The 26,119-nt window shown below is 50.4% G+C and overlaps 1 protein-coding gene across 1 annotated transcript in view; it reads right to left on the reverse strand.

The window, feature by feature from the left end:
* The window catches only part of SYN2 (synapsin II), a 347,187-nt gene that overhangs the window by 249,417 nt on the left and 71,651 nt on the right, over positions 1-26,119 (reverse strand). The gene's annotated exons all lie outside the window — the stretch shown is intronic.

Below are 26,119 nucleotides of genomic sequence, written 5' to 3' on the forward strand. Positions count from 1 at the left end.
GAGGGATGCCAGGCCAAGGAACAATCCAAAGGGCTTTATTGGAACCACAAAGATAAAGCAGCAAACATAAATATAAATCCTTCAAATCTGCAAGGAGTCCACAACAGAAAACAAAAGATCCAGGGGCACCGCCTGGTATTCCGATGCCAGGGGAATTAGGGCAATGGTCCTTATATGAGTTCCTTAAGTCCAACAGGTGAACAACAAAACACAATCCCACGTGGCCGTGGATCTCCAGTCTGTAACAGTCCACACACACAGACCCCAGGATCCAGCCTCAGCTATAGGTCCTCATCCTTCTCCAGCCGATATCCAACTAACTGAACTAACATGTTCTTCTCTCCTGGGATCAGTCCCTTAGGTGGGCACACCTCCCCCTGGCCATTTGATGCATGAATGGACTTTAGACTGCTGGCTCTGTTCTGTTTACCAAGTTGTAGATTGGAGAAGTCCCATGCTGAGAACAACAATATATATATGCAACCCCCACAAAATCAATGACAATAGCTACTGCTGAAGCCTGATTGCAATATGATACAGGCTGGGGAAGGTATGGTCACTTACATCACAAGACATAGTACTACAGCAAATACAGAGAGAAGGTAAAATACATCACATGGCATCTTATACAAAAATATGGGATGGAGAAAACTACATACATCATGACAATTCCTTCCCCTCCCAACTTGTGTACGTACTAGGGACCTCTACAGGTCGCTAGTTAAGTACACGCAGGCATGGCTGACAGGACTCAAGGCTCCTCTTGCCTGGACAGTCCATCTGCATTTTGGGTGTTGGCTCCATCTTCTTTAGTGTATGATGAAGATGTAGGGTTGAATGTTCGGGTCCAGTTTATATCCTCCTTCACTTAAACTCTGCTTCCTGCACCCACAAATCGGCATTGTAGATCTCCCACATCATTGGCTAGGAGTATGTCTGCAGGGAGGCCGCTCATCACACCGATTATGCATTGTTTTGCCCCAAAGCCATAATCCAGGGTCACACTCGCTCTTGGAATGTATCTTTGAGTACCTCCAGCCAATTCAATGGCAATTCCTGGTCCCTGTTGAATTGCTTCTGGTTGAATTACTCGGGGATCTGCGATGGTGAGAAAAGCCCCAGTGTCACGAAAGCCAACAACTTTTTGGCCATCCAGCACGACCTCCTGTAGATGTTTATGCTGAAGATCATAAGAACGCGTGGCTGTGGCTCGCACTCCATAGACTCCTGGTAGGGAAGTCAACATATCAGGGTCACTTGGCAAATCATCAGGGCCTGAATCCAGCTCTTCTCCTGCTGAAGGTGTCTGTAGATAATGGACAGGCAAAGGTGGTCTGCAGCTGTTCTGCCTCTGAACACCTGGACAGTGAGCTTGCAGATGACCAGGCTGCCCACATTGATAACATCTGCGCTGCATCTCACTCCTTCCAGTTTGCCTTCTGGAGAAGTAGGTAGGAGACCTTGGTGACTGATAGGGAGGTGCAGGTGCTGGAGGTGGTTGTCGATTTGGAGGATGACTCCACGGGATAGATGGGCATGTGGCCCGCATATGCCCGGGATGCCCACAGCTATAACATCTCCGCTCTTCTACTTTCTCTCCTCGTCGTAGTCCAAAAAATGTGGTAGAAACAACTGGAGGCACGTACACACGGGTATCCACATGAGGTGGTGATCTAGGTCGAGGAACATTGGACACTGAAGGACAAGGAACCTCTGGTGTTGGGGAGCTGGTCATTTTTGCTCCCTCTGCTAGCAGCTTCTTCCATTGAGGCTTGATGGTGAGAGCCTCATCAGCTAGAGCTGCAGCTTCCTCCACAGTGGCTGGTCTCCTTTCACGCACCCATTCCCGGATCTCAGCGGGGCACTTGAAGTAAAACTGCTCTTTTAGGAGGACCTGGAGAACGGTCTCCAAGGTTAAGGCCTCCTCTGCCTCCAGCCAACGATGCCACAGATGTTTGAGTTTGTGGGCATACATCTTGAAGGACACTTCCTCATCACATGCTAAAGTACGGAACTGAGTCCTGTAAGTGTCTGGCGTTACAGCATAATGTTCTAGAATAGTCTGTTTAATATCCGCATACTCACAGTTCCACCGAGGGTCCATAGCTCTATAGGCTGCAGCAGCTCCACCCTCTAAGAGCCCAACCAGATGCCGGACGCGCTCCCTTTCTGGGACTTCCATTAATCGACACTGATGCTCAAAGTCCTGGAAGAAGCCCTCAATGTCACCAGCAGCCTCATTAAACTGCTTGAAGTCTTTGCGGGACACCCTGGGAAGTTCCCTCATGATGGGTGCTGGGGTTACAGTCTGTCTGGAACCTCTCGCGGCTTCCACAGCGAGCTGCTTATCCAGCAGTGCCATCTCCTCCATCCTGCGCTCCTTCTCTTTAGCTCCACGCATGACCTCCATCTTATATTCTATGGTGGTCTCCTCTCCCAGCAAGGCCATCTCCTCCTCGTACCACACAACCCATTGACTTTTTTGGGTATTTACCTCCGGCTCCCGTCTTTGCTCCCCTTGCTGTGGAAATTGTTCCTCGGTGCCATCTTGCAGGCAAGCGTTTTCCAATGCCTCAATTAGTTGCTCCTTAGAGAGTCCTTTGTAGCCGACTCCTAATTCACGGGCCTTTGTTTGTAGGCTCACCACAGTCCAGTTCCTGTATCCTGAGGTTCTGGTTTCAGACGTTGATTGGCCGTTGTCCTCCATTTCTTCTGCTCTGATCCCGCCGCTGCCAACCAGTTTGTGATGGGGTATGCAACAGAGCAGTGAGGGACGCCAGGCCAAGGAACAATCCAAAGGGCTTTATTGGAACCACAAAGATAAAGCAGCAAACATAAATATAAATCCTTCAAATCTGCAAGGAGTCCACAACAGAAAACAAAAGATCCAGGGGCACCGCCTGGTATTCCGATGCCAGGGGAATTAGGGCAATGGTCCTTATATGAGTTCCTTGAGTCCAACAGGTGAACAACAAAACACAATCCCACGTGGCCACGGATCTCCAGTCTGTAACAGTCCACACACACAGACCCCAGGATCCAGCCTCAGCTATAGGTCCTCATCCTTCTCCAGCCGATATCCAACTAACTGAACTAACATGTTCTTCTCTCCTGGGATCAGTCCCTTAGGTGGGCACACCTCCCCCTGGCCATTTGATGCATGAATGGACTTTAGACTGCTGGCTCTGTTCTGTTTACCAAGTTGTAGATTGGAGAAGTCCCATGCTGAGAACAACAATATATATATGCAACCCCCACCAAATCAATGACAATAGCTACTGCTGAAGCCTGATTGCAATATGATACAGGCTGGGGAAGGTATGGTCACTTACATCACAAGACATAGTACTACAGCAAATACAGAGAGAAGGTAAAATACATCACATGGCATCTTATACAAAAATATGGGATGGAGAAAGCTACATACATCATGACAGTCACTGGCAGGATCTCACTGGCGGGAGCACACTGATGAGATTTCACTGGCGGGATGTCACTGCGGGATGTCACTGGCGGGAGCACACTGATGGGATCTCACTGGTGGGATGTCACTGGCGGGAGCACACTGGTGGGATGTCACTGGCGGGAGCACACTGATGGGATCTCATTGGTGGGATGTCACTGGCAGGATCTCATTGGTGGGATGTCACTGGCAGGATCTCACTGGCGGGAGCACACTGGTGGGATGTCACTGGTGGGATGTCACTGGCGGGAGCAACTGATGGTATCTCACTGGTGGGATGTCACTGGCGGGATGTCACTGGAGGGAGCACACTGATGGGATCTCACTGGTGGGATGTCACTGGCGGGAGCACACTGGTGGGATGTCACTGGTGGGATGTCACTGGCGGGAGCACACTGATGGGATCTCACTGGTGGGATGTCACTGGTGGGAGCACACTGATGGGATCTCACTGGTGGGATGTCACTGGCGGGAGCACACTGGCGGGATGTCACTGGTGGGATGTCACTGGCGGGAGCACACTGATGGGATCTCACTGGTGGGATGTCACTGGCGGCAGCACACTGGCGGGATGTCACTGGCGGGAGCACACTGATGGGATCTCATTGGTGGGATGTCACTGGCAGGATCTCACTGGCGGGAGCACACTGGCGGGATCTCATTGGCGGGATGTCACTGGCGGGAGCACACTGGTGGGATGTCACTGGCGGGATGTCACTGGCGGGAGCACACTGATGGGATCTCACTGGTGGGATGTCACTGGCGGGAGCACACTGATGGGATCTCATTGGTGGGATCTCACTGGTGGGATGTCACTGGCGGGAGCACACTGATGGGATGTCACTGGCGGGATGTCACTGGCGGGATCTCACTGGTGGGATGTCACTGGCGGGATCTCACTGGTGGGATCTCACTGGTGGGATGTCAATGGCGGGATGTCACTGGCGGGAGCACACTGGTGGGATGTCACTGGTGGGATGTCACTGGCGGGAGCACACTGATGGGATCTCACTGGTGGGATGTCACTGGTGGGATGTCACTGGCGGGAGCACACTGGTGGGCTCTCACTGGTGGGATGTCACTGGCGGGAGCACACTGGCGGGATGTCACTGGCGGGAGCACACTGATGGGATCTCATTGGTGGGATGTCACTGGCAGGATCTCACTGGCGGGAGCACACTGGCGGGATCTCATTGGCGGGATGTCACTGGCGGGATGTCACTGGCGGGAGCACACTGATGGGATCTCACTGGTGGGATGTCACTGGCGGGAGCACACTGGCGGGATGTCACTGGCGGGAGCACACTGGTGGGATGTCACTGGCGGGAGCACACTGATGAGATCTCACTGGCGGGATGTCACTGGCAGGAGCACACTGGCAGGATCTCAATGGCGGGATGTCACTGGCGGGAGCACACTGGTGGGATGTCACTGGTGGGAGCACACTGGTGGGATGTCACTGGCGGGATGTCACTGGCGGGAGCACACTGGTAGGATCTCAATGGCGGGATGTCACTGGCGGGAGCACACTGGTGGGATGTCACTGGTGGGATCTCACTGGCAGGAGCACACTGGTGGGATGTCACTGGCGGGAGCACACTGATGAGATCTCACTGGCGGGATGTCACTGGCGGGAGCACACTGGCAGGATCTCAATGGCGGGATGTCACTGGCGGGAGCACACTGGTGGGATGTCACTGGTGGGATCTCACTCGCAGGAGCACACTGGCGGGATGTCACTGCGGGAGCACACTGGTGGGATTTCACTGGCGGGAGCACACTGGTGGGATGTCACTGGCAGGAGCACACTGATGGGATGTCACTGGTGGGATGTCACTGGTGGGATGTCACTGATAAGATCTCACTGGCGGGAGCACACTGATGGGATGTCACTGGCGGGATGTCACTGGCGGGATCTCACTGGCGGGATCTCACTGGTGGGATGTCACTGGCGGGATGTCACTGGCGGGAGCACACTGATGGGATGTCACTGGCGGGATGTCACTGGCGGGATCTCACTGGTGGGATGTCACTGGCGGGAGCACACTGGCAGGATCTCAATGGCGGGATGTCACTGACGGGAGCTCACAGCCTTAGCATTATAAATGGCTCTCTGTACATAGCGCTGATCTGTGCCTGGTTTGTGTACAATGAAGCTTCTGCTCTTGTGCCGTCATTGGTTTCAGCCATTGTTCCTTTGCTGCACCTGGGACACAGCAGACATTGTGTCATCACCACATGGAGGATCACAAGAGAGAAGACTGGAGCGGTCCCGAGTCCAGACAGCGAGGCTTGTGGGGTCTCATCAACCTCATTGTCCATATAGGACATTAATATTTCACAAAAGGGGCACTCCGGTGAAGGTTACGTGACAAAGGGCGTTAAGGAGCATTATTACATGAGGGAGCTCCTATGGGAAATATTGCATCACATGCAGCACTCCGGCCGTCACCTCTGTATAATGGCGGCACTCGCAGGATTAGTATTGTAAGGGAACAACTTCTCCTTCATCAGAGGACGCCCAGGACAGGTTATCGTGTGTAATCCTACAGCAGCATGATGAGGTGGCAGAGACCACGATTCCAGGGATGTGTAATGTTGGATTTCTTTGGACTTGCACCTCCTTACACAGATGGACCGCCCTGGTCTGCACAGCGCCTTAGCCTACCTGAAGCTCAAAGCTGTGGAGGTCAGGAGGAGTACGGGCCTGGAGGCGCGTCCCCCATACAGAAGATAGGTCCACAGAAGGGCCCACTATACATGAGGGTCAGAGGGAGCAGGAGCTCTGGGGTCTGCTGGGAACATCACCCTGGTGGGATGGAGAAGACAACCTCTGTCGTCAGCTTGGACAGCGGGATAGGCTCTGTTCACACTCGCTGTCATCACGCCTCATATGTGACTGCTTCTCTGTATCGTTTGCTATCCGCCTGTCTGTGGAGCCGTATCATCTGAGTATGGTCTGAAAATCATGGCGGGGACCTTCTTGAATGCTGAATAAGTAAAAACTCCATCTGTGTTCCTGCTGAACTCGGCTTTTGACTCTCCTGTGTTTCCTTCACCATCAAGAGGCCACGCCATCGACCACCGAGAAATAGTAACACCGGCGTAACCCCTGCACGCCCAGAGCCACGTGCTTTTCACTGTCACCAGAGCACCAGGACACGGGCTCGGCCACCAATACCGGTGACACAGGTTAGAGGGTCCCTCCCATGTCCGGCGTCCTGGGACACTGCGCTCCGTGTGTCTTTCGGAAGCACTGCACTTGGTGCTAGAGAGGACACGTGCTGCCGAGAATAGTGATACACAGGCGTAAACATCAATTCACCCAATGAATGGGCAGTTCTCTGATTTGTTGGTAATCGGCAGCCTGTTCAGCACATCGGCCAGTGTGAACGCGCCCTAACTATTGTCAGACAGCGGCATCTGGAGAAGTGGGGACCCTGGGCCGCTCCTTGTCCCCCCTATGATCCCTTCAGGCCTTTATCTCGTCCTCACTGACATCACAAATGTCCTTTCTATTGTGAAATGTTTATAGCATCTCCCAGGGTTAAGATCCTGGAGGAGGATAATGGGATTATAGGGAAAGAGCACAAATCCCTGCAGAGAGCGGTGTAATCTGATTTACTGATAGTCATTAGTATAATCCAGGGGAGGATTTCTGGCCTCTGGAAAACAACACATCAGAGGAGCCCCGGTGACTTTAATAGAGTCTGTTGGTTTTCCTCATGGGGTCTTTGGCGTATAGTGCACCATATTGCGGTATTATTCTTGCTTTTTGGGCAGAATCTGTGACATTGGCTTCAGGAGTGAATTCCGCCCAATATAACGTCATGAAAGCCAATGATAGATTATATTTTCTGTTATAATTTGGCTTCTGGGAGATTAGACACGACGAGAGGGATGGGGATAATTTACTGACAAAAATGTTATACATCCAATTTCTGCATCTGAAAATCACTTCTACTTATCTGAATAGAGGGGGTTTTGGAAGCAAAAATAGGTATTTCCATGAGCTCCATTCAGACAGAAGTGATGCCCGTTTTTTTTAATGAGGAGACACATAAAAGGAACTGGTCAATGGGGTTTTCCCATATAAACAACAAGCTCCACCTTTAAGCCCTGATACACATCTGTATCCATGAAAAGACCTATTATAATACCGCACAGTCCGGTACAATGAGTCACAGCTCTGTGCTCGGCACCTCCTCTGCATCAGACAGGAGGGCTGGCGGTTGCAGGGTACATAGATGAGGTCTCCTCACCTGGTGCTGCAAATCTTGAAATTGTACAGCTGAAGCTTAGTCCTGTGCCAGCGCACTTCACTCCGCTCTCTTGACCGAGCCAATGATCTGAAAGGGAGGCCGGTGCTTCACTCTGCCCTCCTGATGGAGCAGATGACCTGGAAGTGCATCCGGTGCTTCACTCTGCCCTCCTGAGGGAGCCGATGACCTGGAAGTGCATCCGGTGCTTCACTCTGCCCTCCTGAGGGAGCCGATGACCTGGAAGTGCATCCGGTGCTTCACTCTGCCCTCCTGAGGGAGCTGATGACCTGGAAGTGCAGCCGGCACTTCACTCTGCCCTCCTGAGGGAGCCGATGACCTGGAAGTGCATCCGGTGCTTCACTCTGCCCTCCTGAGGGAGCCGATGACCTGGAAGTGCATCCGGTGCTTCACTCTGCCCTCCTGAGGGAGCTGATGACCTGGAAGTGCATCCGGTGCTTCACTCTGCCCTCCTGAGGGAGCTGATGACCTGGAAGTGCATCCGGTGCTTCACTCTGCCCTCCTGAGGGAGCCGATGACCTGGAAGTGCATCCGGTGCTTCACTCTGCCCTCCTGAGGGAGCTGATGACCTGGAAGTGCATCCGGTGCTTCACTCTGCCCTCCTGATGGAGCAGATGACCTGGAAGTGCAGCCGGCACTTCACTCTGCCCTCCTGAGGGAGCCGATGACCTGGAAGTGCAGCCGGCACTTCACTCTGCCATCCTGAGGGAGCCGATGACCTGGAAGTGCAGCTGGCGCTTCACTCTGCCCTCCTGATGGAGCCGATGACCTGGAAGTGCAGCCGGCACTTCACTCTGCCATCCTGAGGAAGCCGATGACCTGGAAGGGCAGCCGGCACTTCACTCTGCCCTCCTGAGGGAGCCGATGACCTGGAAGTGCATCCGGTGCTTCATTCTGCCCTCCTGAGGGAGCCGATGACCTGGAAGGGCAGCCGGCACTTCACTCTGCCCTCCTGATGGAGCAGATGACCTGGAAGGGCAGCCGGCACTTCATTCTACCCTCCTGATGGAGCAGATGACCTGGAAGGGCAGCCGGCGCTTCACTCTGCCCTCCTGAGGGAGCCGATGACCTGGAAGGGCAGCCGGCACTTCACTCTGCCCTCCTGATGGAGCAGATGACCTGGAAGGGCAGCTGGCACTTCATTCTACCCTCCTTATGGAGCAGATGACCTGGAAGGGCAGCCGGCGCTTCACTCTGCCCTCCTGAGGGAGCCGATGACCTGGAAGGGCAGCCGGCACTTCACTCTGCCCTCCTGATGGAGCAGATGACCTGGAAGGGCAGCCGGCACTTCACTCTGCCCTCCTGAGGGAGCCGATGACCTGGAAGTGCAGCTGGCGCTTCACTCTGCCCTCCTGATGGAGCCGATGACCTGGAAGTGCAGCCGGCACTTCACTCTGCCATCCTGAGGAAGCCGATGACCTGGAAGGGCAGCCGGCACTTCACTCTGCCCTCCTGAGGGAGCCGATGACCTGGAAGTGCATCCGGTGCTTCATTCTGCTCTCCTGAGGGAGCCGATGACCTGGAAGGGCAGCCGGCACTTCACTCTGCCCTCCTGATGGAGCAGATGACCTGGAAGGGCAGCCGGCACTTCATTCTACCCTCCTGATGGAGCAGATGACCTGGAAGGGCAGCCGGCGCTTCACTCTGCCCTCCTGAGGGAGCCGATGACCTGGAAGGGCAGCCGGCACTTCACTCTGCCCTCCTGATGGAGCAGATGACCTGGAAGGGCAGCTGGCACTTCATTCTACCCTCCTTATGGAGCAGATGACCTGGAAGGGCAGCCGGCGCTTCACTCTGCCCTCCTGAGGGAGCCGATGACCTGGAAGGGCAGCCGGCACTTCACTCTGCCCTCCTGATGGAGCAGATGACCTGGAAGGGCAGCCGGCACTTCACTCTGCCCTCCTGAGGGAGCCGATGACCTGGAAGTGCAGCTGGCGCTTCACTCTGCCCTCCTGATGGAGCCGATGACCTGGAAGTGCAGCCGGCACTTCACTCTGCCATCCTGAGGAAGCCGATGACCTGGAAGGGCAGCCGGCACTTCACTCTGCCCTCCTGAGGGAGCCGATGACCTGGAAGTGCATCCGGTGCTTCATTCTGCCCTCCTGAGGGAGCCGATGACCTGGAAGGGCAGCCGGCACTTCACTCTGCCCTCCTGATGGAGCAGATGACCTGGAAGGGCAGCCGGCACTTCATTCTACCCTCCTGATGGAGCAGATGACCTGGAAGGGCAGCCGGCGCTTCACTCTGCCCTCCTGAGGGAGCCGATGACCTGGAAGGGCAGCCGGCACTTCATTCTACCCTCCTTATGGAGCAGATGACCTGGAAGGGCAGCCGGCGCTTCACTCTGCCCTCCTGAGGGAGCCGATGACCTGGAAGGGCAGCCGGCACTTCACTCTGCCCTCCTGATGGAGCAGATGACCTGGAAGGGCAGCCGGCACTTCACTCTGCCCTCCTGAGGGAGCAGATGACCTGGAAGGGCAGCCGGCACTTCACTCTGCCCTCCTGATGGAGCAGATGACCTGGAAGGGCAGCTGGCACTTCATTCTACCCTCCTTATGGAGCAGATGACCTGGAAGGGCAGCCGGCGCTTCACTCTGCCCTCCTGAGGGAGCCGATGACCTGGAAGGGCAGCCGGCACTTCACTCTGCCCTCCTGATGGAGCAGATGACCTGGAAGGGCAGCCGGCACTTCACTCTGCCCTCCTGAGGGAGCAGATGACCTGGAAGGGCAGCCGGCACTTCACTCTGCCCTCCTGATGGAGCAGATGACCTGGAAGGGCAGCCGGCACTTCACTCTGCCCTCCTGATGGAGCAGATGACCTGGAAGTGCAGCCGGCACTTCACTCTGCCCTCCTGAGGGAGCCGATGACCTGGAAGTGCAGCTGGCGCTTCACTCTGCCCTCCTGATGGAGCCGATGACCTGGAAGTGCAGCCGGCACTTCACTCTGCCATCCTGAGGAAGCCGATGACCTGGAAGGGCAGCCGGCACTTCACTCTGCCCTCCTGAGGGAGCCGATGACCTGGAAGTGCATCCGGTGCTTCATTCTGCCCTCCTGAGGGAGCCGATGACCTGGAAGGGCAGCCGGCACTTCACTCTGCCCTCCTGATGGAGCAGATGACCTGGAAGGGCAGCCGGCACTTCATTCTACCCTCCTGATGGAGCAGATGACCTGGAAGGGCAGCCGGCGCTTCACTCTGCCCTCCTGAGGGAGCCGATGACCTGGAAGGGCAGCCGGCACTTCACTCTGCCCTCCTGATGGAGCAGATGACCTGGAAGGGCAGCTGGCACTTCATTCTACCCTCCTTATGGAGCAGATGACCTGGAAGGGCAGCCGGCGCTTCACTCTGCCCTCCTGAGGGAGCCGATGACCTGGAAGGGCAGCCGGCACTTCACTCTGCCCTCCTGATGGAGCAGATGACCTGGAAGGGCAGCCGGCACTTCACTCTGCCCTCCTGAGGGAGCAGATGACCTGGAAGGGCAGCCGGCACTTCACTCTGCCCTCCTGATGGAGCAGATGACCTGGAAGGGCAGCCGGCACTTCACTCTGCCCTCCTGATGGAGCAGATGACCTGGAAGGGCAGCCGGCACTTCATTCTACCCTCCTGATGGAGCAGATGACCTGGAAGGGCAGCCGGCGCTTCACTCTGCCCTCCTGAGGGAGCCGATGACCTGGAAGTGCAACCAGAGTATTAAAGAACTTTGTTCTGACCTCAGCAGAGTAATGAGTGTCTGCACGGGTCTGCGCTACAACTGGACATACTAGAGACGTGGGGGATGACATAGCAAATATGGCAATTGTTGGAGGATTGCAAAAAAAATAAATCAATGGACGCTTGAAGATGTCCTTACAGTTTAAGACCCGCAACACACATCCATTTAATTTGTACGTGTGCGGTACGTATTTGCACGTACCGGAGACACGGAGATACGGAGACCCATGTTATTCAATGGTAGATGGCACACACACGTAAAATCACACGGAACGTGTGTCCGTGTGATAAGTACGTGTGTGCGCTTTTCTACACAGACGACATGTCCGTTTTTGGCTGGCAGCACGCAGGCATGGACCCGCTAAAGTCTATGGGTCCGTGCCTGCACGGACCGCACACGGAGTATGTCCGTGTTCAGCACGTTTCGTGCGTGTGCGTTTTTACACTAGCGATCTTATTTTTTTTTTTTTTAAATTAAATTCAGTATACTTACCTTTTTTTCTGCTGTTCTCAGTCATACTTACATTGGCGCTCGGTTTTTTTTCTTCCCCCGGCTCATACCGCTCCCCGATCACCAGCGCGGCGAGGTACAGCTGTGCAGAGAATACGCTGCAACAATTACTTTGAATATGCCGGCCGCTAATTAATCAATCTCGTATTCCCTGCTTTCCCCACCCACAGACGCCTGTGATTGGTTGCAGTCAGACACGCCCCCCACGCTGAGTGACAGGTGTCTCACTGCACCCAATCACAGCAGCCGGTGGGCGGGTCTATACTGTGCAGTAAAATAAATAAATAAATACATAAATAATTAAAAAATCCGGCGTGCGGTCCCCCCCAATTTTAATACCAGCCAGATAAAGCCATACGGCTCAAGGCTGGTATTCTCATAATGGGGAGCCCCACGTTATGGGGAGCCCCCCCAGCCTAACAATATCAGTCAGCAGCCGCGCAGCTAATGAAGGGAATAGCGCGATCAGCTGTATTCAGCGTTGGCCGCGAGTAACCTCAGTGACAGCTCAGCTGATCGCGCTATTCCCTTCATTAGCTGCGTGGAGCTGACAGGAGCGACGGTGTCTTCTGCAGCTCCGGTCACCTTCATGCAGCAGCGCTGGAAGCGACGCTGGACCATCCTGGATTACGCCGGACATGGAGGGCTTTTTCGGGCTTATAAAATTGGTGAACAAGGCAATTTGTTAGTGTTTTTTTTCTAATAAAGGATTGTTCGGGTGTGTGTGTTTATTTACTGTAATTTACAGATTAATCATGGAAGGTATCTCGGGGAGACACCTGACATGATTAATCTAGGATTTAGTGGCAGCTATGGGCTGCCAATAACTCCTTATTACCCCGATTTGCCAACGCACCAGGGCAAATCGGGAAGAGCCGGGTACAGTCCCAGAACTGTCGCATATAATGTATGCGGCAATTCTGGGCGGCTGCTGACTGATATCGTTAGGCTGGGGGGCTCCCCATAACGTGGGGCTCCCCATCCTGAGAATACCAGCCTTCAGCCATATGGCTTTATCTGGCTGGTATTAAAATGGGGGGGGAGACCGCACGCCGTTTTTTTTAATTATTTATTTATTTTACTGCACAGTATAGACACGCCCACTGGCTGCTGTGATTGGGTGCAGTGAGACAGCTGTCACTCAGCGTGGGGGGCGTGTCTCACTGCAACCAATCATAGGCGCCTGTGGGTGGGGAAAGCAGGGAATACGAGATTGATTAATGAGCGGCCGGCATATTCAAAGTAATTTTTGCCGCGTATTCTCTGCACAGCTGTTCCTCGCCGCGCTGGTGATCGGGGAGCGGTAAGTATGAGAGAGGGCTGCTCACTTCAGTCACTCGGGGGATTAGCGGTCACTGGTGAATCCTGCACAGGTGACCGCTAATCAGTACGCGGCACACAGACAGAGCCGCGGCATGACAATGAAGTCGGGTGAAGTTTACCCGAGTTCATTCTCATCGCGCAACTCTGCTGTCAGCCGACTTGTATCACCGACATTGTGCAACACACAAACGGACATTCCACACGGACATTCCACACGGACATTCCACACGGACATTCCACGTACACATACACGGGCATTTTACACACAAACACGGACATTTTACACGTACACACGGCTCGCATACACCATCACACGGATGCCATACATACCGGAGAAATGCCCCAAAAAAACAGAACACGGACCCGAAAAACGGACCGTGTCACACGGACGTTTTTATGCGGAAGTGTGCTTTAGGCCTAAGGTTCAGGTAATGGAAGTGCTTAATTTTTCCTATTGGGGGGGCCTCTGGTTTTCCAGCATATGATGTATGGCATAGGATTATAGAAAGGTATGGAGTGATCCCACACAACCATATAGCGCAGCAGCATAGATCAGCCGCACAGCGCAACCTTACAGCGCAGCACCATAGATCAGCCGCACAGCGCAACCTTACAGCGCAGCACCATAGATCCGCCGCGCAGCGCAACCATACAACGCAGCACCATAGATCAGCCGCACAGCGCAACCATACAGCGCAGCAACATAGATCAGCCGCACAGCGCAACCATATAGCGCAGCACCATAGATCAGCCGCACAGCGCAACCACACAGCACAGATGCAGAGCCCAGCTGCATAGATCAGCCGCGCAGCAGCGTAGGTGTGTCGCACAGCGCAGCTACATAGTGCAGCCACACAGCGCAGCTACATAGTGCAGCCACACAGCGTAGCTTAGTACATTTCAGACCTACACAAACAGTGTCCAGTAAAATTCTGCTCTACCGTTTAATATACATGAGTAATGGATGGTGAACACAACGTGTGTGTATTTCAGGCTGTGTTCACACTGTCACTGTAAATCTGCACTAATTTGTAGGTGTATGATGGCTTCAGTGTTGTATGAAGTAATATATAAGACCTTGGTACCAATTCATGTAAAGCGAGCGTTTCCAAGCTGTAGCCTCACGAAGAACGGGCGGTCACTTCTATCCATATCATTAACAGAAGCCTACACAGGCTGAGCCCACGCCTTGCCATCCGCGCCGCCATTATTCCTACAGCAACCCGACAAGGTTTTTACAGCAAAGATGGCGGACATCTCCTGAACGGTCTTCACTGGCATTTTATTCATCGCTATTGTGGCAGCTTCACCGCTGGAAACATTATTCTGTCTCTAGCAATAACCTGTGAGCGGCTTCTACTAGGAAATTGCCCAAAGATTGAGCGCGCAACTTCTAACAACTGATTCTGAAAAGTTAGCGACATTTCAAGGAGCTTTTAAGTCAGAAAACTTGCAGAAAGCTGCAGCAGCACAGTGAATTGTGCCGCATATAGCCATTACTGTATAAACACTGGTCTCGAAGGTCTCTATACCGTGGCTTTCAGCTGTCGCCTCCTTTCTGGCCACCACACTACGGCCTCCAGCTGTCGCCTCCTTTCTGGCCACCACACTACGGCCTCCAGCTGTCGCCTCCTTTCTGGCCACCACACTACGGCCTCCAGCTGTCGCCTCCTTTCTGGCCACCACACTACGGCCTCCAGCTGTCGCCTCCTTTCTGGCCACCACACCGCTGCCACCAGATGTCGCCTCCTTTGTGGCCTCCAGATGTCGCCTCCTTTGTGGCCTCCAGATGTCGCCTCCTTTGTGGCCTCTGTTGTCAGATATTATTAACATTGTAGTTTTGTGACAGCTTGAAGACGACTGGTCTAATCCAGGCTTTGTTGTTTTCTATTCTGCTGAAGACTAAAAAAACTCAACATTTATATTCCAGATATTGAAATCCGGCTCATTCAGTAAAACCTGTGCCCGGACCACACGCTAAGCTAAATTAATAACCACCGATGACGCCAATTAGCGTGGATCAGAAAGACACAGTAGTCGGACATTGTGCCTTCCATTAGGATTTCCGTGCAGTTCCCAGATCTGACTGTTCTTTAATTAAGTGATTAATTGCTTTATTCTCCAAGTAAAACAATCCACACAAAGCAGCGAACGATCAGGGGTTCAGAGGAAAGTAAAATGTGAAGGTAACCTACAGGCGGTGTCAGAAGGAGTGGGCACCGCGCGATCACACCGGCTTCAATTACAGAAAGAAATGTGACGTGGAAAGGAAGATCTTATTCTGCGTTATAGGAATTAATAAAGCGTCTGTAATTGACAGTAACTGATTTCGTAGAAAACCTACACGTTCCCGACCTAGAAAAAGCGGTCGGGTGACGCAGTGCCACTGATCATCCAGTAAAGAGGTGGATATAGCGCCTTAGGCAGAGTATACAGAAGAGCTGACTATATCCAATACGGGCGATTCCCAGCAGACGTCTTCTGAAGAACGGACTGGTGTCTTCTAGACATTTTATGGCTTCTGAAACCTGAAGAGGTTAAGAGATGCTAAAAAAGACTGAGCAAATGATGACAAAGAGACAAAAAAAGCGGAGTCAAAAACCCAATAAAAAAACAAACACAAGTAAAGTAAGTAAGGAGCGCAGATGCTGCGGAAACTGTCAGCATATTACGATCGTGGGAACAGAGCTTCACGGTGCGACATCAAGGGTTTCCTCTGCAAAGTCACTCCAGAATAAAGGTCTGGTGTTTCTACGCTGCTGTGCACACAGGGGCTGGGGAAGCACAAAAAACCCAGCATTTTCCTGAATTGGATGAGGTGCACACACCCCGTTTCCATCCTCCCAGCTCTGATTATTTCGGAGGAGATGATGCAAAGTGGTGTGAAAACACTAAAAGTCACTAAACGGTCAGTAAAAATAAACAAGGAGCCGTTCACCAAAGCCTGAGATGCAGATGCGGAGTTTTACAAAATCTGTGCGGCTTTTTAATGCTTTTACTCCACTTTTACGGTGTAAAAGCTTCGATGAATCGGACGCCATGCTCATTTTTATCAACAATTTTGTGGCACTTTTTCAGCCGGGTTCCAAGCAAAATCCATGTGAAAAAGACGTCATGTGCACAGACCCCAAGACTTTGCTGACTTATACAATACTATACAAGTTCGTTGTCGCTGTATTCATCCCGACCTGGAGGATCACGCTGACAGTCATTACCATACAGTTAATGCAGAAAAATATACAATTAAAAATAAGTGACGTAATGGGGAGGAGGGGGGCTTAACCTTTATCCAATTGGGACTTTTGTTCCTGTTTTTCAACACGTTATGGTTAAGTCAACGGCATCATTCACAACTGTAAAGTCCTGAAAAACAAGCGCCGTACAAGACTAAGAACCTCTTTTAGGTTTGGAACGTGTAAGCCATTGTTTTATAGTTCGTGGACGTCCATCCAACCTAGTGTTGGTTTTAACCTTATGGAATAAAATTCATACCTCCCAACTTTTAAAGAAGGAAAAGAGGGAGGGCAAATTTTTAGGCCACGTCCCCTAACCACACCCATTTCACAGTCACACCCATATCCACTCCCCATCCACACCCATTCAGCATGGACACGCAGGCAGCCGGCGGGCCTCCAGCATGGACACGCAGGCAGCCACAGTGAGGCGGCCAGTCGCCCGCACAGTGAGGCAGCCGGTCGCCTTCACAGACAGGCGGGTGGGGGGCGCCCGCACAGACAGGCTGCGGGGGGGCTCGCACAGATAGGCGGTGGGGGGCGCCCGCACAGACAAGTGGCGGGGGGCGCCCGCACAGACAGATCAGTTATGTTTACATACCTTAGCAGCAGCACAGAGCAGTTTCGGGCAGCGCGCTCCTCTCTGTTATGCCACGTCACGTGTTAGGATGGTAGGAGGGAAAAGCAGGGAGGCGGGGAGAGAGTGGGTGGGCGGAGCCCGGGAGACGGCCGTCCCGCCCATGGCAACGGGACAAACAATGCAAAGCGTGATAGTCCCGCTGTATCCGGGACGGTTGGGAGGTATGGTGAATATTTACCTCAGTATGTGTAAGGCCTCGTGCACATGGTCAGTATTGGTGAGTTATTACCTCAGTATGTGTAAGGCCTCGTGCACATGTTCAGTATTGGTGAATATTTACCTCAGTATGTGTAAGGCCTCGTGCACATGTTCAGTATTGGTGAGTATTTACCTCAGTATGTGTAAGGCCTCGTGCACATGTTCAGTATTGGTGAGTTATTACCTCAGTATGTGTAAGGCCTCGTGCACATGTTCAGTATTGGTGAATATTTACCTCAGTATGTGTAAGGCCTCGTGCACATGTTCAGTATTGGTGAGTATTTACCTCAGTATGTGTAAGGCCTCGTGCACATGGTCAGTATTGGGGAGTATTTACCTCAGTATGTGTAAGGCCTCGTGCACATGGTCAGTATTGGGGAGTTATTACCTCAGTATGTGTAAGGCCTCGTGCACATGGTCAGTATTGGGGAGTATTTACCTCAGTATGTGTAAGGCCTCGTGCACATGGTCAGTATTGGGGAGTATTTACCTCAGTATGTGTAAGGCCTCGTGCACATGGTCAGTATTGGGGAGTATTTACCTCAGTATGTGTAAGGCCTCGTGCACATGGTCAGTATTGGGGAGTTATTACCTCAGTATGTGTAAGGCCTCGTGCACATTGTCAGTATTGGTGAGTTATTACCTCAGTATGTGTAAGGCCTCGTGCACATGGTCAGTATTGGTGAGTTATTACCTCAGTATGTGTAAGGCCTCGTGCACATGTTCAGTATTGGTGAGTATTTACCTCAGTATGTGTAAGGCCTCGTGCACATGTTCAGTATTAGTGAGTTATTACCTCAGTATGTGTAAGGCCTCGTGCACATGGTCAGTATTGGGGAGTATTTACCTCAGTATGTGTAAGGCCTCGTGCACATGTTCAGTATTGGTGAGTTATTACCTCAGTATGTGTAAGGCCTCGTGCACATGGTCAGTATTGGTGAGTATTTACCTCAGTATGTGTAAGGCCTCGTGCACATGGTCATTATTGGGGAGTTATTACCTCAGTATGTGTAAGGCCTCGTGCACATGGTCAGTATTGGGGAGTTATTACCTCAGTATGTGTAAGGCCTCGTGCACATGGTCAGTATTGGGGAGTTATTACCTCAGTATGTGTAAGGCCTCGTGCACATGGTCAGTATTGGTGAGTTATTACCTCAGTATGTGTAAGGCCTCGTGCACATGGTCAGTATTGGTGAGTTATTACCTCAGTATGTGTAAGGCCTCGTGCACATGGTCAGTATTGGGGAGTTATTACCTCAGTATGTGTAAGGCCTCGTGCACATGGTCAGTATTGGGGAGTTTTCACCTCAGTATTTGTAAGGCTACGTGAGCACGTTGCATAATTGCATGCAGTTACGCTGCGATCTGCACCGCAGCGTAACTGCATGCGTCCAGCGTCCCCTGCACAGTCTATTGAGATTGTGCAGGAGACGTGCGCACGTGGCCTATTAGAGCGCAGCGCTTTGGCTGCTGCCCGAAGCGTGCGTTCTAAGAAGTGACATGTCACTTCTTTCCTACGCTCTGCCGGCAGCTCCTGCTCTGTCTATGGGAGGAGCTGCACTCAGAGCCCATGAAATCGGCTTTTTTTCTTTTTCATTACGGACTCTTTCTGCAGCGATTTGAAGTGCACGTGCGCTGTTCAAATCGCTGCAGAAATTTCTGCAGGGACAGTACACGACGTGCGCACATAGCCTAAGGCCTCGTGCACACGCTGAGAATTTGAGGAGTGTTTAACTTCAGTATTTGTTAAACTATGGTCACACGGGGAGTTTTTGCTCAGTTTTTTCATTATTTTTTATAGTCTTGTTTACAGATTAAAGTTGGACTGTTCAGTACTAGGCCTTAGTGTTTGGGGTTTTTTTAGCTGAAGGGAATATTTATTAATTAGTGGATGTTTTTTTTAGGTTATAGTTTCGGCAACTATTTTTCAGAAATGATCTGTTTCAGGTGTAAGATGATTGACCCATCACATGACCCGTGTGTAGGGATGGGGGGCCCATAGATCCAGAACAGCCCGGGGCCCTGGTTACCCTTAGGCTATGTGCGCACAGTGCGTTTTTCGGGTGCGTTTTTGGCCTCAAAACTGCAGGACTTTGCTTCTCCAGCAAAGTCTGAGTTTTCATTTTTGCTGTCCGCACACATCTGGTTTTTTTTACCTGCGTTTTTGAGTTAAAAAAAAAAATGGACAGGTCAGTTCTTTCCTGCGTTTTTCTGCGTTTTCCCCCATGCAATGCATTGGAAAAACGCAGCAAAACGCAGAGATCAAAAACGCACCAAATCGCGGCAAAAACGCACGCGTTTTTTGATGCGTTTTTTCGACGCAGGTGCGTTTTTGTGCGTTTTTAGCGGCCAAAAACGCACAAACGCAGCGTCAAAAAGACGCAGTGTGCGAACCTAGCCTTAATCCGCCCCTGCTTGCAGGACTTCCATCACCGGTGGCCGACCTCTTCTCGGGCTTCTGCGCTCAGTAATAAAAAAAAAAAAAAAAAAAAGGTTATTCAGGTTTTTAAAACTGAAGGGTTGTTATATATGAGATCCTTGGGGTCTGAATCTGGGTCTCCCCCGCTGATCAGCACTTTACTGCTTACACAGATTTGCGCAGCACAATGCTGTATTTTCATAGCGACTGTGCACAAAAAGTACAACGTTGTGCAAGACAGACGAATGGAAACACAGAGGAGCCCGGGGAACTCGGCCGCTTCAAACCTCGGATAAGTTAGACATTGGTGGCCCATCCCAAAAAAACCCCACACCATCGATTGTAACCACATGGACCCTCCGACCCTGAAAATCGCGCTTTACCCCACACGTGTATAATGCACGGCCTCACAGGTGATCTGATGAGGGGAGTTTATTCCTTCTCTTTTCTTTTACATAGGAGTGTTTCTGTATTAATACCGCACATTTCTGTATTTATACCGCACATTTCTGTATTTATACCGCACATTTCTGTATTAATACCGCACAGGAGCGTTTCTGTATTAATACCGCACAGGAGCGTTTCTGTATTTATACCGCACATTTCTGTATTAATACCGCACAGGAGCGTTTCTGTATTAATACCGCACAGGAGCGTTTCTGTATTTATACCGCACATTTCTGTATTAATACCGCACAGAAGCGTTTCTGTAGTAAGCCCGGTCGAGTCTGGAGCCGTCCCCGCTGCAGTATAAGTGACAGTTCCCGGTCCAGAAGTGTCACCGAGGTTCAGGCCATTATTGCAGGTTTGATAACAGCAGACGTGATTCCTCCTGTCGGGGACTGCACTTATCTCTGCTTATTCTTCGGCGCTGACAGATTATTTTAGCGATTTTGACAGTTTGTTTTCTGCTGTTCAGCCGTAAATCCAAGGACACCCCAGCCATGTTTTATTTATCGGGATAAAGCAGTTATATTAGTTTTCATCATCTCATTCTGTCATTTCCATTTAGAAAAATCCAGCAAGAGACAAACATGGATGTTTTTTAGTTTCAAGAAAAAAAAAAAAAAAAAAAGGTAGAAAAGAGAGAATCTTTTTGATAGAGAATTTCTAATTATCAGGAATTATCCCGATCCAGTGACATCGAGAATTTGAATATCATGAAAACTGCAAAGATCACCAGCGCTACAGAACGGAAAAGCAAAAAGATCACCAGCGCTGCAGAACGGAAAAGCAAAAAGATCACCTGCGCTGCAGAACGGAAAAGCACAAAGCTCATCGGCACTGCAGAACGGAAAAACACAAAGATCACCGGCACTGCAGAACGTGAAAGCACAAAGATCCCCAGAGCTGCAGAACGTAAAAGCAAAAAGATCACCAGCGCTGCAGAACGTAAAAGCACAAAACACCAGCGCTGCAGAACGTAAAAGCACAAAACACCAGCGCTGCAGAACGTAAAAGCACAAAGATCACCAGCGCTGCAGAACGTGAAAGCACAAAGATCCCCAGCGCTGCAGAACAGAAAAGCACAAAGATCACCAGCGCTGCAGAACAGAAAAGCACAAAGATCACCAGCACTGCAGAACAGAAAAGCACAAAGATCACCAGCGCTGCAGAACGTGAAAGCACAAAGATCACCAGCGCTGCAGAACGTGAAAGCACAAAGATCACCAGCGCTGCAGAACGTAAAAGCACAAAGATCACCAGCGCTGCAGAACGTAAAAGCACAAAGATCACCAGCGCTGCAGAACGTGAAAGCACAAAGATCCCCAGCGCTGCAGAACAGAAAAGCACAAAGATCACCAGCGCTGCAGAACGTAAAAGCACAAAGATCACCAGCGCTGCAGAACGTAAAAGCACAAAGATCACCAGCGCTGCAGAACAGAAAAGCACAAAGATCCCCAGCGCTGCAGAACAGAAAAGCACAAAGATCACCAGCGCTGCAGAACAGAAAAGCACAAAGATCACCAGCGCTGCAGAACAGAAAAGCACAAAACACCAGCGCTGCAGAACAGAAAAGCACAAAGATCACCAGCACTGCAGAACAGAAAAGCACAAAACACCAGCGCTGCAGAACAGAAAAGCACAAAGATCACCAGGAATGCATAAAAATAAGTACAAAAGAAGAAAAATTGATATCAGTCATTGCTCCCCCCAGATTCTCAATAAGAATCAAAAAATCATATTTCCCCAACAACGGAATCATCAAAAAATCAATCTCTCTACACAAGACCCCAAAGCGCGCACTGATCCATCAGCGGAAAATTTTCACTTTTGGAAAAACAGGGAGGAAACAGGAAAAGTGCAAAAATGCTAAATGTTCTGAACACGAGGACGTTACAGGACGCCGTCACAACGCCAGCATTTACAATAAAGCTGACATTTTTGGTGATGTCCTATCTGGGCATGGGGACGCGGTTCTGCAGGATTCTGGGGGGGGGACCAACGGTGCCAGCAGTGAGACCCCAACTATGAAGCAAATACAACCAGTCCTACAGATAGACAAAAATGTTACAACTTGGAACGGCCCCTTTAAGTCTCTAGATTAAGGCTATGTGCGCACAGTGCGTTTTACATGCTGTTTTTGCACGCTTTTCAAGTGCATTTTTGTGCGTTTTTTGGGCTCAAAACTGCAGGATTTTGCTTCCACAGCAAAGCCTAGGAATTTTCATTTTTGCTGTCCGCAACAGCTTTTTTTTTTTTTAGCAGCGTTTTTGAGCTTTTCCTCCCATGCAATGCATTAGAGAAATGCAGCAAGACGCAGAGATCAAAAACGCAGGTAAAACGAAGCCAAAAACGCACCGAAACGTGGCAAAAAATGCACAAAAACGCAGTGTCAAAAAAACGCAGCGTGCGCACATAGCCTAAGACAATAATCTGTGGCTGTGCGGGAATCCGTCAGCTGAAGCGCTAATTATAATTATCACACGTGAAAGTTAATCTATTTCCTTGCAGATAGTTGTAATAACTGCACGCAAAAAAATGTATGAGCACTGGTACGCCATCATATTTATTCATCAACAGTGCCAGAGCAGGAGCAGAGGACACGGGGAGCAGGAGCGGAGGACACGGGGAGCAGGAGCGGAGGACACGGGGAGCAGGAGCGGAGGACACGGGGAGCAGGAGCGGAGGACACGGGGAGCAGGAGCGGAGGACACGGGGAGCAGGAGCGGAGGACACGGGGAGCAGGAGCGGAGGACACGGAGAGCAGGAGCAGACGACACGGGGAGCAGGAGCAGAGAACATAGAGAGCAGAGGACACTGAGAGCAGGAGCGGAGGACACGGATCATCTCCCAATTTCGGAAATTCAGAGTGTCGGCCGCTGGAGACACAGATTACACTTGAGAACAGGCAGTGAGTTATACGGAATAGAGTGACTTAGAGAGCGGCATTGTGACATTAGTTTTGTTGCTTAACAGTATTAATTTTGGGTGCATGATGTACATGGCGTGTATTGTGTAGGCTGGTGATGTACATGGCGTGTATTGTGTAGGCTGGTGATGTACGTGGCGTGTATTGTGTAGGCTGGTGATGTACGTGGCGTGTATTGTGTAGACTGGTGATGTACGTGGCGTGTATTGTGTAGGCTGGTGATGTACGTGGCGTGTATTGTGTAGGCTGGTGATGTACGTGGCGTGTATTGTGTAGGCTGGTGATGTACGTGGCGTGTAGTGTGTAGGCTGGTGATGTACGTGGCGTGTATTGTGTAGGCTGGTGATGTACGTGGCGTGTATTGTGTAGGCTGGTGTTGTACATGGCGTGTATTGTGTAGGCTGGTGATGTACATGGCGTGTAGTGTGTAGGCTGGTGATGTACATGGCGTGTATTGTGTAGGCTGGTGATGTACGTGGCGTGTAGTGTGTAGGCTGGTGATGTACGTGGCGTGTAGTGTGTAGGCTGGTGATGTACGTGGCGTGTATTGTGTAGGCTGGTGATGTACGTGGCGTGTATTGTGTAGGCTGGTGATGTACGTGGCGTGTATTGTGTAGGCTGGTGATGTACGTGGCGTGTAGTGTGTAGGCTGGTGATGTACGTGGCGTGTAGTGTGTAGGCTGGTGATGTACGTGGCGTGTATTGTGTAGGCTGGTGATGTACGTGGCGTGTATTGTGTAGGCTGGTGATGTACGTGGCGTGTATTGTGTAGGCTGGTGATGTACATGGCGTGTATTGTGTAGACTGGTGATGTACGTGGCGTGTATTGTGTAGGCTGGTGATGTATTTAGCCTGGAATTTCCTAATCGGGTAATTTCACAAGTTCTCTACATTTAGACTTTTCCGATATTAAAAGAAGAATGAAGAGATAATAATGAGTAGCTGATGATCACACATAACCCACGCTCCACATTCTAACCTTGACAGACTAAAATAATTGACAAGGAGGCAAATCGATCTTGTGGAAAAATATGGCCGTGTTGTTTATTAAGAGTTAAATAAATCATTAATTTATTACCATAAAATATTAAAAACAAACCAACAAAAATTACCACCAATATATAATTTCCAACCTTACCGTGTGTAATAACCAAATCCACCCAAATGGCTGGCCGATTCTTCCGCCAGGGGGCACTAATCCATAATTAGTGACCCCCCACGACAACCCAGCCATTTTTCCACAATATTTTGCATCCCCAAATTGAAGATATCAAGTCCAATTTCGGATAAATGTACTCCGTCCTGCCTGTACAACCCGTGAATAAAACCCTCCAACTCAGAATGACGATAGGAAAAATCGCCTAAAGCAATTAAAAACTTTTCAATTAATCTATTAACTCTTTTTTCCGAATTCTCTCTAGGAAAATAAAACCGTTCTGGCACCATACCATCCTCGGAATTACTTCTGAAAACAATAGTAACTCCTGGAAACATGTTCTTAATTAAAACCAAGTCACGGCGCATAAAAAATAAAAGAGCCAAAGTTTTTACTTTCCCCAAATCATTACCGCTACGATATATAATCAATAAATCCGGAATTGGAGCCACCGAGGTCTTTCTCTTCAGCGCTGTCAATAACTGCTCCCATCGCATTCCCCTACGGCTAAACCAAAAACATTAACAAACGAAAGAGGAAAAGAAAGATTTTCCGTATAATTTCTGATAGGCGCCCTCTTCTCAGCCCAAAATACAAAAGTGACCAATGATCCAAACGATTAAAAGTCCTAAAAGTAAAGAAAATTAATTAGATAGTAAATCCGGACAAACATATAATCTATAACAACCTGACTTCCATCGACCAATCTTTTTTATCTTTTCACTTGTTAAGCCAGAACATGCAGCAGTCGCTTCATTAAATTACAAAATTGGAATCTAGTAGCTGGTTCCCCATTGGCGTGGACGAATAACGGTCCATCCAAAGGAGGACGAAACCCAAACCATAACCATAAATTCTCTACTGGACAAACCCGAGAACCATTAATTTTAGTCAACCTAATTGTCTTTCCCTTACCCACCTGGTCAGTTTTAGATTTAAAAATAAAAATTAGACAATAATGCAAAAACACACTCACAGCCCTCATCATAAGACCACCTACCTTAGCTTTGGAAGCTGAAACCACTTCTCCAACTCTGAGTGCTGCAAAAAATGCTAAAACAAAAGCGCACCGAAATAAAACCGTTTCTAATCTATCAGAACAAATCACACCCAACACATCCCACAACTTCTCTAACAATTCTGCTGAAAGGGGGCGCCTTCTGTCCGGATGGCAAGTAACCCTCCTTAAGCCTTTCATCACCTGCTTTACCGGAAAAAGAGAAAAAAAGGAACACACCCCCCCCCCCCCCCCCGCAGCTTCAAGAAGAAAGATACTCCTGATAAACATTCATGCAAGGACGCATCATTTAAACCATCCTTCAACACCAAATTAATAAATTGAAGAACCAAACCAACTTCACAACTTTTAAAATTAGCATTGCAAGACCGACAAAAATCTTTCCATTTTCTCCATGCAACAGCATGGGCTGCCGATGTTACCGGAGCCAATGACTTCCCAATGAACGTAGGAATAAGCTCTAAATTATCTCCCACAAAGTCTTTGAGAAAGGCACCCTCCTTGGCACGGAATCCGACCGGTTCTGCTGCAAGAAAGACAGTGTTTACAGTCTCACTCGTCCCTTGCACTAAAGAAGATTTTAACCAAATATTAAACTTAAGACATTGCAAAACCAAGCCTTTCACAATTTTGCTTGCCCACCAACACTTAGACGAAAGGGTATTAATACAAAGGACCACACCACTTTTACTACGCAACTTGATGCGTCTATTTGCTAGTAACGGACCCCAAATAGAAAATGCAACCAAAAACGAAAATAGCTCCAAAACACACTCGCTCTTAACGACCCCTGCG

Source organism: Anomaloglossus baeobatrachus, chromosome 8 (genome assembly GCF_048569485.1).
Source record: "Anomaloglossus baeobatrachus isolate aAnoBae1 chromosome 8, aAnoBae1.hap1, whole genome shotgun sequence".
NCBI lineage: Eukaryota > Metazoa > Chordata > Amphibia > Anura > Aromobatidae > Anomaloglossus > Anomaloglossus baeobatrachus.